A 14,236-nucleotide genomic window follows, 5' to 3' on the forward strand; every position below is an offset into this window, starting at 1 on the left:
TTCCAAAAACAGGCAACACTGGGTTCCCCAGGTGCCTCAACCAATCCACCCAGATGTATATTAAAGTTGCCACCTTACTGTTATCCCTGATTAAATAACTCTCAAACTTCCATGTGTAAATCACGACCCAATCCCCGTCTACGAGCATGGCTAAGCAATAATAAGCATAACCTATATTCCCGGGGTGATCAAAAGGTATTAGGTTCCTACCTCAAGCACTACAACCAAAACCACATGTTCCCAATCCTACTCATGCAAATGTTTGAGGGCAGAACTAATGCATAGTAAAACTGGGTATATAAGAGTATGATCAAAGTGTAACTTGCCTTGCTGATGATCTACAAACTCTAGAGATTCTTAGTAACAAGCTTCGCACTCCGGGTAATCTAGCATAGACAAACAGTAGCATACATAAGCAATCACTCAAACGAAACACGAGAAAAACCGAGAAAAGATCCAAATCGAACACGAAACAAGAAAACGACTTAAACTAACAAGAGTCAAACCTAATAGCAATATTAACATGTGAATTAGATCTTAACAGTAGGTACATGTGATTAGCTACGATTTGCAAAAAGATTCAACTCAAACGGAGCAACGAAACTCAAAATACGAACGAAATAAGATCGTTTACTAATCTGAACTAAACTCAAATTTTATAGTACCAAAATCATGTTCAAGTTGGTTAACTGGAAAGAACAGAATGATACGAAGATTTAGGCGCTGGTTTCATCTAATTTGGATAAACGAGTAAAAAGTTGCGAGGGTTTGAAGATCAGGGGCTAATCTGCGATAAAAATAATCGCGGATAGGTCCCTAGCCGAAAATAAAAATAAAAAAAAGACTATCGAACGAACGTTCGCTATCAGGGACAGAATACGAAAACGTTCGCTAGCGGTGGCGTTCGAGTGAACATTCGCTAAATAGATCCGAACGAGAAAAAACCGAGAAAACCCTAACCCTAACTTAAAACCGATCTAGATCTAAAACAGAAAAAAACGAACCGGCAGTTTTTACCGGTTCACGACGAAAATCGGGGTCGGCGGCGAGGCGGCGAACGCTGCGGCAGGGCGGCTCCGGCAGTGGCGTGGGCGGCGGCGGTGGCGAGTGGCGGCGCTAGCGGGCGGCAGCGCGCGGGCGACAAGCGGCTGGTGGCGGCGGCAGCAAAAGCGGCAGGCGGCGGCAGCAAAAGCGGCGGCGATGGGCGGTGGCTGCGGTGGCGGGGTGGTGAGAGGCGGCGGGGCGGGCGCTATTTAAGGGGGCGAGGCGGCGGTTTGGCTTGGGGAGGGGGCGGCCCCGGGCGGAGTTCGGCTCCAACTCCTCCTTGGCGTCCCTGCCGAGCACGGCGACACGCGGGAGGAAGGCGGGGCACGAGCTGGGCCACGGCCTGCTCGGCTGGGCCTTTGGCCCAGGTGGGCAAGAAGTTTTCTTTTAAAAAACTGTCGAAGAAAAAATCCTAATAAATTATAAAAAAAATCTAAAAATGCCAAAAACAATTTTCGCCGTCTAAATAAAATATTTAGAACAAAGTGAACATTTTTCTGGCCTAAAAATGCAATTTTCAAAAATGCATATATTTCTACTTCTAATAAAATAGCAAATAAAATACCAATAAAATCATAATTTGATTTTAAAACTCTTTCTCCAATATTTCTCTTAATTTGAAGAAGTCATATTATCTTCTCTCATTTATTTTTAATATTGGAAATAATTAGAGAGAAAAATAATAAAATCAAATTTATCCTTCCTTCAAATTTGAAATAAATTCAAATATGATTTTTGTGAAACCTCCAACTCTCTCCTTGGGTCTTTGAGTTGGTTAAGATTTCTAGGATCTCAACCAAATGCAAGAATAAATATGATATGCATAAGATGATCTATGTATAACTCCAAATTGAAAATTGGGATGTTACATTGGGGAGCTTTGTGCCTCCACACCGCTCCAACAGAGACGTACTACTCCCCCCTAAAGGGAAGGAACTTCGGTAACACATCCACGTCTCCATCGACCCCACTTGTGGTCACTTACCTTTACTTTGTGCAAGCTTAATTTGTTAAAAAGAGTTAAAATTGGTAATTGCCTATTCACCCCCCCCCCCTCTATTCAACCATATCGATCCTTTCACCTATGTTCATGGAAGTTCGCATGAACTCTCCCCCAAAAAACGGCTGCATTTTGGTCGGTGCCAGCACTGGGATCTTGCCCTATTTCGTTCCATCCTTCACAAACCAATAGGTCCTCATCTTTGGTTTATGACCCCGTTTGAATGCTTTGCCTCCACTTTTGTGCATTGGCTTGTGTAGTGAGCTCATCGACAAACAATGGCTCCTCCACATTGTCTATGCCATCTTCTTCCTCTTAACAATACATGTCTTCAACCCATTGCTCGCCTTGGGCGTTGGTGGATTCTTTGTTGTCGTAGTCGCCCGAGTCTTCGACATCTCTATCTTGGTTGCGGTTGTCTTGGCTTTGGGTCTCATCGGGATCGAAGGCTTGGTCACAACCCTCGTAGATTATGTTCTCCATGAAATCATTGAAGTAGGTTGGTTCATCTGGCGCCGGTGGCGCATTGGGCATTCCGTCGAACATCGTACGGGCGTCAGGAAGGTTGGTCGTAGGAATTGCCCACAATTGCTTCATTTGCATCCTAGGACCAATTGGTTGGCGCCGGACCCAGGCGTGACATTGAGGTCAATGTTGGCTGCGGGGGTCGGCACGATCACGCTACCTTCCGGCAATGTGGAGAAACGGGTCTCACTGTCGGGGAACATAGCATGGAAAACAAAAAAAATCTACGCACACACAAGCTATCCATGGAGATGCATAGCTATGAGAGGGGGAGAGCATCTAGATACCCTTGTAGAGAACGCGGTTGATGTAGTCGTACTCTTCGCGATCCGATCACGATCCAACTGATCTAGTGCCAAACGGACGACACCTCCGAGTTTAGCACACGTGCGACTCGATGACGTCTCCTCCTTCTTGATCCAACAAGCATTAGAGGAGAAGTAGATGGTATCACAACCAACACGACGACGTGGTAGTGATGGTGGCAGTGGAGCACCAACAACGCTTGCTAAGCGTCGCCGGGACGAGGCGGTGTAACTACGGAGTAATGGGAGGGAGGGGCTCCAAGGGTTTGGTGTGTTCTCTTGGAGCGCCCCCTCCTCTCTATATATGGGTGGAGGGGCGTGGGAAACAGCCCCTCCAAGCCCTAGGGCCCAGCTAAGGGGGAGAGGACTTGGACTCCAAGTCCAATCCTATTCGTATTAGGACTCCTTCCTTGTTTGCCTTCCCTAGCCACATGGGCTTTTGAGGACTTGGCGCGCCTAGCCCAATAAGGCCAGGGCACCTCCCCGCAGCCCATACTAGCCCTTGGGTCATGGTGAACCCACTTGTGGACTTCCAGACCCCTCCGGAATCCTCTGAAACCTTCTGGAAGCTTCCCGGTACAATACCGAAAAAACTACACCTTTTTTCGGTACCTAAAATATGTATTCCCATATACAAATATTTACCTCTCAACCATTTCAAGACTCCTCGTGACTTTCGGGATCTCATCAGGGACTCCAAACACTATTTGGTTGCCACACATCAAATATCCCAATACTACTCTAGCGTCAACGAATGTTAAGTGTGCGACCCTACGGGTTCGGGAATTATGTAGTCATGACCGAGACACGTCTTCAGTCAATAACCAATAGCAGGACCTAGATGCCCATATTGATTCCTACATATTCCACGAAGATCTTTTATCGGTTGAACCTTTATGACAACATGCGTAATTCCCTTTGTCTGTCGGTATGTTACTTGCGCGAGATTCGGACGTCGGTATCTCTATAGCTAGTTCAATTTCATTATTGGCAAGTCTCTTGACTCATTCTATGATACATCATCTTGCAACTAACTCCTTAGTTACTTTGCTTGCAAGCTTCTTGTGATGTGTATTACCGAGAGGTCCCAGAGATACCTCTCCGTCATACGGAGTGGCAAATCCCAATCTCGATTCACGCCAACTCAACAGACACCTTCGAGGATACCTATAGAGAATCTTTATGATCACCAAGTTACGTTGTGATGTTTGATAGCACACAAGGTATTCCTCCGGTATCTAGGAGTTGCATGATCTCATGGTCGAAGAAACATGTATTTGGCATTAAGAAAGTAGTAGCAATAAACTGAACAATCATATGCTAAGCTAACGGATGGGTCTTGTCCATCACATCATTCTCCTAATGATGTGACCCCGTCATCAAGTGACAACTCATGTCTATGTTTAGGGAACCTTAACCATCTTTGATCAACGAGCTTGTCTAGTAGAGGCTTACTAGGGACATCGTATTTATTCATGTATCCACACATGTATCTAAGTTTCCGGTCAATGCAATTCTAGCATGAATAATAAACATTTATCATGAATAAGGAAATTATAATAATAACAACTTTATTATTTCCTCTAAGGCATATTTCCATCCCTCGCCAGGGTCGTGCGCCGGATGGGGACCACCTGTTTGTGGTGTTGTGGAGGACTTTGGTGACTGTGCCTATGGAGGGCGAACAACCGACGAGCAGGTGTTCTCCACGGCCATGGCGGCGGTAAGAATGGCTGGTGTGGGTCGGTTTAACCCTATCATGAGGAGGGCGTGCCACATTGTTGCATGTATGGCCTTGACGACAAGGGCCTTGTTATCCTCAACGCAACCCAATGTTGCATGGTGGCGGCATAGCCGGCGGCTTTCCTCTCTGCCGCATTAGCCCTATGGCTAGCCCTCTTCACTGATTCTCAAGCAAGCTCCGCCAGCGTGAGCACCTTCTTTGGCTTCTTCTTCTTCTTCGCGAGGCGGGCTGCAGTGGTGGCGCCGGGATGGTGAGGGCGGTCTGCTTTGGCGCGATGGCCATGGTAGGAGGTGATACGTCTCCGCCATATCTATAATTTTGTATCGTTTCAAGCTATTATATATATTATCAATCTTGTATGCTTTATATACCATTTCATATCATTTTTGGGAACTAACCTATTAACTCAATGCCCAGCGCCAGTTGTTGTTTTCTGCTTGTTTTTGGTTTTACAGAAAATCCATATCAAACAAAGTCCAAACACGATGAAACTTTTTGAAGATTTTTTTGGATCAAAAGGGACCCTCAAAGCTTCAGGAGGAGACTAGATGATAGAAGACGGAGTGACATGGCAGGGGGCGCGTCCTGTGGGGTAGTCACGCCCAACCCCCTTGTGGACCCCCTACAGCTCCATTTACCCTAATTCCAGTGCTATAAATTCCCATGTTTCCATAAACCTCCACACCAAGTCCCGAAACAATTATTCCGCCGCCGCAAGCCTCTGTTCTTCCGATCCCATCTACAGGCCTTTTCCAATACTCTGCCAGGGGGAAATACATCACGGATGCCATCTTCATCAACCTCGCCACCTCCATGATGATATGTGAGTAGTTCCCACATGACGCACGGGTCCATAGCAGCAGACAGTAGCTCTCTCTCTCTCTCTCTCTCTCTCTCTCTCTTGATCTTCAATACAATGATCTCATCTCAATCCAATGTAAACTTTTGCGGTGAGTTTGTTGGGATCCGATGAATAGTGGGTTTATGATCGGATTATTCATTGAAAGTAACCGAGTCTTTTCTGAGATTTATTATGTGTGATTTTATAGCCTTGTATTTCTCTTTGATCAAAGACCAAAGTTATCCCGATATGGTGCGACGCATTGACCTCCAAGCATTCTCTCTGTATTCCCTCCCAAGATTTCCGGTTTTCAGGGTCGTTACCTCAGGCTACCACTACACTTCTTCCGGCTCCGAAGGTTTGACCTTCGACCATTATTGACAAGATTGCGGGTAGATTGCTAGGTTGGAAACAAAAGGTGCTAAACAAGTCAGGAAGAGTGCTTGTGGCAAAATCAGTTCTCACGACAACCTTCCACATTGCCACTCTCAGCTGGCCTAAATGGATCCTGCGAAAAATTGATACAATCATTCGTGCCTTTCTCTAGCATAAAGAGGACCAAGCGCAAACATCCGGAGGGCACTCCCTGGTTAAATCGAAGATTGTCTGTCACCCGAGACGTTTGGGCGGCCTTGGAATTGTGGACCATGAAAGATTTGGCCACACCCTTCGCCTTTGTTAGCCTGGTTACAATGGACAGACCCGGAGAGGCCATGGGTGGGTGCTGAGCTGCCATGTGACCAGGCTAGCATGAACCTCTTTCAAGACTGCACAACCATATCTTTGGGATACGGTCACAAGGCTCCCATGCGTTGGTAAGTGAGCCAAGTAACAGTCAACTGCTTTGACCCGACGGCAAGCCCACATTTGGGCATTTATGATGGTGGGCTAAGTAGTGGATGGGAAAAGTGAGAAATATTAGATGGGTGGGGCAAAACTAAGCAAAACTAAGGAATGAGGGGTATGAAGATAGAAATCCCTAATTAATTAGATATCAATTATAGTAGGTATGTTACTAACTAGGAGAGGATGCTAAATATGTTTACGATAAACACCGGAGCGACATAGACCGTTGGATAGATGTAGTTTCACTAATGAGATATTGGATATCCGCAACTCGCCCTTTTTATATTATTAGCGTTAGCATTAGTATAGATACATGGGGCCACCAAGACAAAAAACTTTCTCACGTAAGTATAAATTGATTAGCAGATAATATATAACCACATTGTCAAGAAAGCCCACCAAAACGTCGCATTATAAGAAGGAAAAATACACGCCATCTTTTCCATGCGCCAAACCAAATAATAGACAAGAATTATGAAATCCGAACAACACTAACAGCGTAGCGAACCGCGCTCAACGCTTCTAGTACAACGTTTACACCCGTAATTTTTCTAAAGGAGACAACTATTATTATGTCACCTCATTTCCTTCTTATTTTTCCATTAGGTTTATAGGAGTTTTGGTAACATATTAAATAGTATACTCATTTTTTTTCATGGAAGCTTTTAAGGAGACTCTTAAAGATGATGAAAATTATTGATGAACAAACGAAAATTAGGAAAAGGTGTTACAAACTAGTAATTAAGAGCATCTACAACCGGGCGTCTCAAACCCATCTCATACGCCTGGGCGGGCCACCCGATCACTGACCGGTCACGTTTTTCCGACCCAGACGAACGCCTCAAACGGGCCTCAAACACCCGGGCTGACCGACAACCCTCATATCTAACCCAAATATGAGGCAAATATGGGGGCGCCCGGGCACGCCCGCCACGTCGGACCTGACCCATGCCGGCCCACCCGATCCCACATATATTCGTCCCTATCCGCTCGCCGAAGCAAACCCTAGCCACTTCGCTCCGCCACCCGAGCTCACCTCTGGCGAGTTCCTGCATGGCAGTCAGCGGATTGGACTCCGACCATTCTGGATTCGTCGACTAGGGTGTCATCCTATGCGGGTTGGAGGAGGCAATGGCAGCTCGCATTGCACTCCATCGCTCCTGGGAGGATAGCGCCCGGCCGATGGACGGATCCGTCCGCCGCGATGCCATAGCGTCGGCTCGCCGGGCGCTTGGGTCCTCTGGTGCTGGATCCTCGCAGTCCCGGCAGATGGAACACCTCTCCTTCCCCATCACCGGTCGGGCAGTGTATGAGTCCCACCGGGAACGACCGGCCCGCCATGGGAAAGGAGAGGATAAGGGCCACAGAGGCCCGTTTCGAGGCGGAAATGGCGGCGGCAGAGGCGGCTGATGCGGCGGCGCGGGCGGCCGCAGAGGAGGAAGCCAACCGCGCCCGCATTATGAAGAAACGACAGCGGAGGAACACGTGCGTCCTCGCCCAATAGCAGAATCGGGCGGTCCGTGCCATGGACGGACTGCCACCGATGGAGGAGAGGACAAACGACGGCGAGGACAGCTTCGGCGACGAGCAGATCCGGCTCGATTCGTACTGCGTCTTCGACCGGTACTTACGCGAGAAGGACGGCAATGGCGCCGGGAAGGGAAAGGGCAGCCGTGGATGAACTCCACCATAGCCAAACATGCCAAATTTTGGTAGTCCGATGGCATGTTTAGTTAGTAGTGATGGAGTAACTAGATGATGTGTGTGCATCGACGTAGTTGCATGAGTTTGTATGGATTTGAGATATCGTAATTGAGGTGTCCGTATATGGATTGCATTATTTGGGAAGTGCCCGATCAGTCCCGCGGACGCGCCTGCGCTCCAGCGGGCGTTTGAGGAACTGGATTTGTCCAGTCCAATTGTAGATGCTAACATGTGCTAATTGAGGAGAACCTCCCCTGGTTAACGGTCGCGTCCCCTGAGAGTACGGAGTGCATCTGTATGTAACGAAGCGCATCCTCTGATCTGGATGCATCCCCTCAATTTACATATAAGCATAACTATATCAATGAGAAAGATACACTGCTCGTGATGACGGTTCACTGTCTATCGTTTCTCTGGCTTTTCATTCGGCAGCCCCGTCCGATGCCCGGCAGGTCGGAGACTCAGAGCTAGGGCCTAGTGGGCACGCTTTTGGGGCAAATTTAACAGATTTGACCTATGGACGAAATCAATTCACGGAATGAACTGACCATGAAACTATTTCACAGCCCTAACCTTTTTGTGTAGCGCCCGCCACGACGGCGCCACACCCTACTGTGCAGCGCCTAGCGCGGGGGCGTTGCACACCAGTCCACCGTGGCAGCCCCTGGGCCCGTACCCAGCAGTGCAACGCCTCCGTGCTAGGCGCCACACACATGTAATGTGCCGCGCCTAGCGCTCGGGCGCTGCACTGTGACTTAGATGCAGCCCGCGCGCTAGCCCTCCCCAACCCACCCCATTACCAGTTACAAGTTACAGAACAGCGGCGGCGACGGCCTTCTCCTCTCCCCCTCTCAATCCCCTCTCCAAAATCCTTCAGATCTGACGATTTGGCCCGTAGATTCCTTCACCAATCCATCCTAGAAGGTACTTTTCTCCGATCCCCTTCTTTCTATCCATAGAATGTATGCTATTTCGGAGATTTGAGGAACCCTTGTTTGAATATTGCATGTATTAGATTTGGGGAACTTTTGTTTGAATCTTGCATGTATTAGATTTGGGGAACCCTTGTTAGATTAGAATGTGGTTTGGATACATAGGTTGACATGTTATTTATATAGTTTGGATACATAGGTTGACATTTTATTTATATGGAAAAGATATTTGTATTGAATCTTGCACGAAGTAGGCTTAGTTTAGTTTATTGAAATCACATTTGTATTGGCAAGAATGGTTTGGATACATATGCTTTGAAATTTGCATGTAGTAGCCGTACTTTAGTTTTTTTTTATTCAAAAGATAATCGTGTTGACAAGAAAGCTTTCTTGCAAATTGCTAGGATGGTTTGTCTTCTCAATGATCATTGGGATCTACAACACCGGTCGTACGCTATGTCAGAGAAGCAGCAGGTAATAATGAAAGTTGCCGGTGTTATGAATTTCATGTTTTTTTTCAAACACATACCCCCCATATGTAATGATTTGTTTGTTTGCTTGTAGGAACTTGCACCTCTGAAGCTTCAGGCTCACGGGGTCAACCTTGGGTGGATGCGCTATGATGAGCGGTACACGCCGTATGTTAGGGAGACAGGACTTCTCCCTTTCATTCAGTTGGTCAGCAGGTCGACGCCACCCAACAATGCTCCAGCACTCACCGCGCTTATTGATCATTGGAGGCCGGAGACACACACTTTCCATCTTCGGACCGGGGAGATGACCTTGACGCTCCAGGATATAGCTATGATCACCGGTCTTCCTATCGATGGGAAACCTCTATGTATGAGCACCGATTCTGATGGGTGGCGCGAGCAAATGTTTGCCCTTATTGGTATGGTTCCTCCGGAGCCGCGGGAACCAGAAGTAGAAGGCAAGAAGAAGGAAAGAGTCGCAGCCGGTGCTACTTTCACGTGGATTGTATCGAACTTCAATAATTGCCCTGAGGATGCTAATGAGGACACGGTGAAGACATATGCTCGTGTCTACATGTGGTACGTGATATCCAGGAGTATGTTTGCTGATGGCACAGGCAAGAATGCTCCATGGATGTGGCTCAAGGCGTTGACCGTCTTCGATAGCAAATGGAGTTGGGGTTCGGCAACACTGGCTTACTTGTATAGACAGGTATAGAGTTGTTTCTGTTTCAATTCATTGGTACATTATGAATGCGATCTTGCTGTTAATTCAACCATGTTCTCTTTTATGTGCAGTTGGACGAAGCCTATTGTAGGCTATTTGGAGGTATTGGTGGTTGTTTGCTCGCACTTTCCATATGGAGCTGGGAGCGTTTGCCGGTTGGACGACCAAAGACCGTGAAGTTCGAGGATTGGGACGAGAAAGACGACCCACTACGGCGCCCGACTTGGGCTTACAAGTGGGATGTGTTAAATGAGATGACGGATGATCCCTCGGTCATGTACAAGCTGTACAGGAGCGAGATGGACGCGATCACGCCTGAGCAGGTGAATTGACATTGCATAAGTTATTATCATGCTTCCATCGTAAGTCGATATCAATTTTTCATTCTATCCAATTTTGTAGGTTGTATGGGAACCTTATGGAAAAGGAGAGAGTTTTGGGAACCCTATAGAGTTCACGCTGAATTCGATGTGCACTAGGGATAGGGATCTCTGGCATATGCGGTGTCCACTCATATGCAACTGGGCGGTTGAGCTTCACATGCCACATCGGGTGTACCTTCAGTTTGGTTTTTCATGCCACACCCGCCGGAGTTTGTGGACACGGATATAGTGCTACACGCGTAAGATATAATCAACCTTGAGCAATTAGCAGCTTCTCGGCGGTTTCGATGATGCTAATATTATGTTCCTAACTTGCAGGTTGGATAGGAAAAAGCAGCGGAAGATCAAGGATTGGGCCAAGCATCACAACAAGTATGTCATACAGTGGGAGCTTGCTTTGGAGCAAGCTAGGGCTGGAAAACGAGCCAAGCTTCGTGAGCACTGCCCGATTGCATTCAACAACTATCTCACATGGTTTCTAGGCGTCACTCGTGTGGAGGTATGCAAGCCGGCGTATGATGATAAGATTTTGGAAGAACCCACCGTCTTTGATGAGGTAGCCCAGCACCAGTACAACGCATTAGTCAGGAAAGGCAACTTTGTGATCCCTGCGGGGCCAATGATGAACTTTGTGGTATGTGCCCTTTTTGCTTTTCAATTCTCAATATTCACATCTTCACTTGCCTAACACGTTAATACCTTTTTTGTTCATAGCGTGCCCAGATCAAGAAAGCAGCTGATGAGACCGACACTATTCTGGAAACAACCCCGGCTGGCAAAAGCGATGGGGAAGGTGCACTTCGAGCATTCATTAAGGTTCACATCTCCTTCAAACTAGCACTTAACATGTGTTGCTACGTTCGATGTCTCATTCACTTGTTCATGTTGCAGCGCCAGGGCCAAAAGTTAAGGCGGCTGTCAAACCTTTTCGGTTGTCGTGACCCCGAGTATGTATCACCAGAACGTTCTAGGTCGGCGACACCATCAGATCCAACTTCTGGCCATGATAATCCTTTGGACGATGAGGATGTGGGTGTGGTCACCCAAGATGTGGGTGTGCTCACCCAAGAGGTATGGCCTGAGGTTATATATCCAATTGTTGATGCATTTGCTAACTATATTCTCACAAACGGTCTTTCCATATCTTTTGTGGATGCATAGGTTTCTGATGATATGACCTTGGGGACCTACAAGGTTCGGTCTGCATACGAGTTAAAGCCTAGGAAGGGAAGCAACAAGGAGCAACAGAATGAAGGAAAAGTTACAGACATGTGTGGCGCCTAGCCCGGAGGCATCACACTCCATGGTGCAGCGCCTGCAGGCCAGGCGCTGCACTATGGAGTGTGGCGCCTCCAGGCTAGGCGTCACACATGTCTGTTAGCTATCCAGAGAGCAACAGAAGGTAGGCCTCCAGTTTTGGCCAAAAAATTCGCTAAGTTTTTGTGCAGCGCCTAGCCAGGAGGCGTCACACTCCACAGTGCAGCGCCTCAGTGCTAGGCGTTGCACTCTGTAGTGTGACGCCTCCAGGCTAGGCGCTGCACAGGTCTGTAGCATGCTACAGACCTGTGCAGCGCCTAGCCTGGAGGCGTCACACTACAGAGTGCAGCGCCTCAGGGCTAGGCGTTGCACTGTGGTGTGTGACGCCTCCGGGGTGTGGGGCTACTAGCAACCAAAGGGGAGGGGTTCCGGTTCAAGTCCAAATGCAAACTTGAATCAACCTTCTTCGTTGCAAATAACTCAAGAGCCTTGTCTAGTGATTCGGCCACCGTCTCCTTGTATGCAACCCAACGTTGCTCCGAGTTGACACGCATTGTCTTCCAACGGATGTGCATTCCAAAACCAACATTATGCCTTCCCTCCAACTCTATGATATCACTAGGGTCCGTCCAATTCAAATCTTCCCTAACTTGTTGCAAGAGCTCCGCATAGTTAGGACTACTATCAAACATCATGTCAACCTCATCCGGGTCCGGTTCTACATTGCCTTTCAAAAAGGCGTCCTTGTCCCCATGATGAACAAACACACATGTTCTTCACATCCCTATAAGCATTCCAATAACACAAGGTAACATTGCTTCCATGAGTACTAATACAAGGATTAACACGGAATAGAAACCTAATATATATATATATATATATATATATATATATATATATATATATATATATATATCAAACAACAACCCTAACCATAACCATAACCATAACCATAACCCTAGCCCTAGCACCAACATAAGAACACCCATAAGAATAACCCTAGCATACTAACAAAGCCTAACCATAGAAATTGGCAAACAAACATCTCACATTTTCATGCAAATCTCTAGATCCAAACAAAACTAGGGTTTCCCCAAACAAGCAACAAATGAGCAATGGGGAACTTTACTTGGATCAAAACAAGGGGAATGGAGAATATTACCTTGAGGGAGGGTTTGAATTCGAAATCCACGGACAAATTCTTCAAATTTGCAAGATTTGGGAGAGGATTTGAGAGGGGGAGAGAGGGGGAAAGGGGGCAAAGCTCGGGGAGAAGAGTGGGAGAGTATGAGGTGTGGGTGGGGGAGGGGGGGCCAGCCGAGTGGCTGGATAAGTCACAGTGCAGCGCCTACGCGCTAGGCGCTGCACTTTACAAGTGTGGCGCCCGAGCGCTAGGCGCTGCACATTACATGTGTGTGGCGCCTAGCACGGAGGCGTTGCACTGCTGGATGCGGGCCCAGGGGCTGCCACGGTGGACTGGTGTGCAACGCCCCAGCGCTAGGCGCTGCACAGTAGGGTGTGGCGCCGTCGTGGCGGGCGCTACACAAAAAGGTTAGGGCTATGAAATAGTTTCACGGTCAATTCATTCCGTGAATTGATTTCGTCCATAAGTCAAAATAGTCAAATTTGCCCGCTTTTGGCCGTGGGGCTGCGCAACGCAGGTTGGAGACGGAGCAGCTGCTGGGCGTGGCCACGCTGTGATGCTGCTGATGCGGCAGGTTGTCAGCGCCTCGGTTCAGTAAACCCAGGTCCCACCGCCCGTCACACCAGTCGTTCGTGGTCCCCACGCTCAGTGTGTATCCGTGTACGCGTGGCTGGATCGCATTCTTTAGTTCCACTAGTGTTGCACACGTGGCCATGATCAAGTCGGCTACGTGTATCCTCTCCGCGTTCTGCTCGGCTACGTGTTCCGGTCCTTGCTTCCGGTCGCCGAAGCTGAACGCGATTGCGCAAGCTTTGATTGCATTCTGAACTTGGAAAAATACATATGCGGGCCCTTTCTGTTCTTTAGCCGAAACATGCGAGTGATTGAGCCGTTCCTTGTCTCTATGTAGTACGGAGTAGAAATTTTAAAGAGCACATACGACCCCAATTACCCCACAAAAATGGATAAATCTGCCCGTCTTTCAAAATTCGACACAAAGTAAACCAAATTTGAATACCTTAAGCAATCTCATCCGCTTTGCATGACACCCCGGGCTGGAGTGCCATGCTAGATAGCATGGTGCCCTAGCCTGGGAGCCATGCTAGACAGTGCGGTTACCTATATCAAGGGTGTCGTGGTGTCGAGCATAGTGACGAAGATACGGGTGCCAGCAAGGTCCCTGGCCCCAAACATAGTTGATTTAAGCAGAGTATATATATGAACAAATGATTATTTGCTATGAAAATGATGTATTATGGTAGGCTGGCCATCCCTGAAAAGGCTCAACAACACTCGTCCCTCCTTATTGTG

At 47.7% G+C, this 14,236-nt stretch overlaps 1 pseudogene; it reads left to right on the plus strand.

Moving 5' to 3' along the window:
• Positions 1–7,848: 7,848 nt before the first annotated feature.
• On the plus strand, positions 7,849–10,232 carry LOC123158157 (protein MAIN-LIKE 1-like; annotated as a pseudogene).
• Positions 10,233–14,236: the final 4,004 nt, after the last annotated feature.

Source organism: Triticum aestivum, chromosome 7B (assembly GCF_018294505.1).
Source record: "Triticum aestivum cultivar Chinese Spring chromosome 7B, IWGSC CS RefSeq v2.1, whole genome shotgun sequence".
Lineage (NCBI taxonomy): Eukaryota > Viridiplantae > Streptophyta > Magnoliopsida > Poales > Poaceae > Triticum > Triticum aestivum.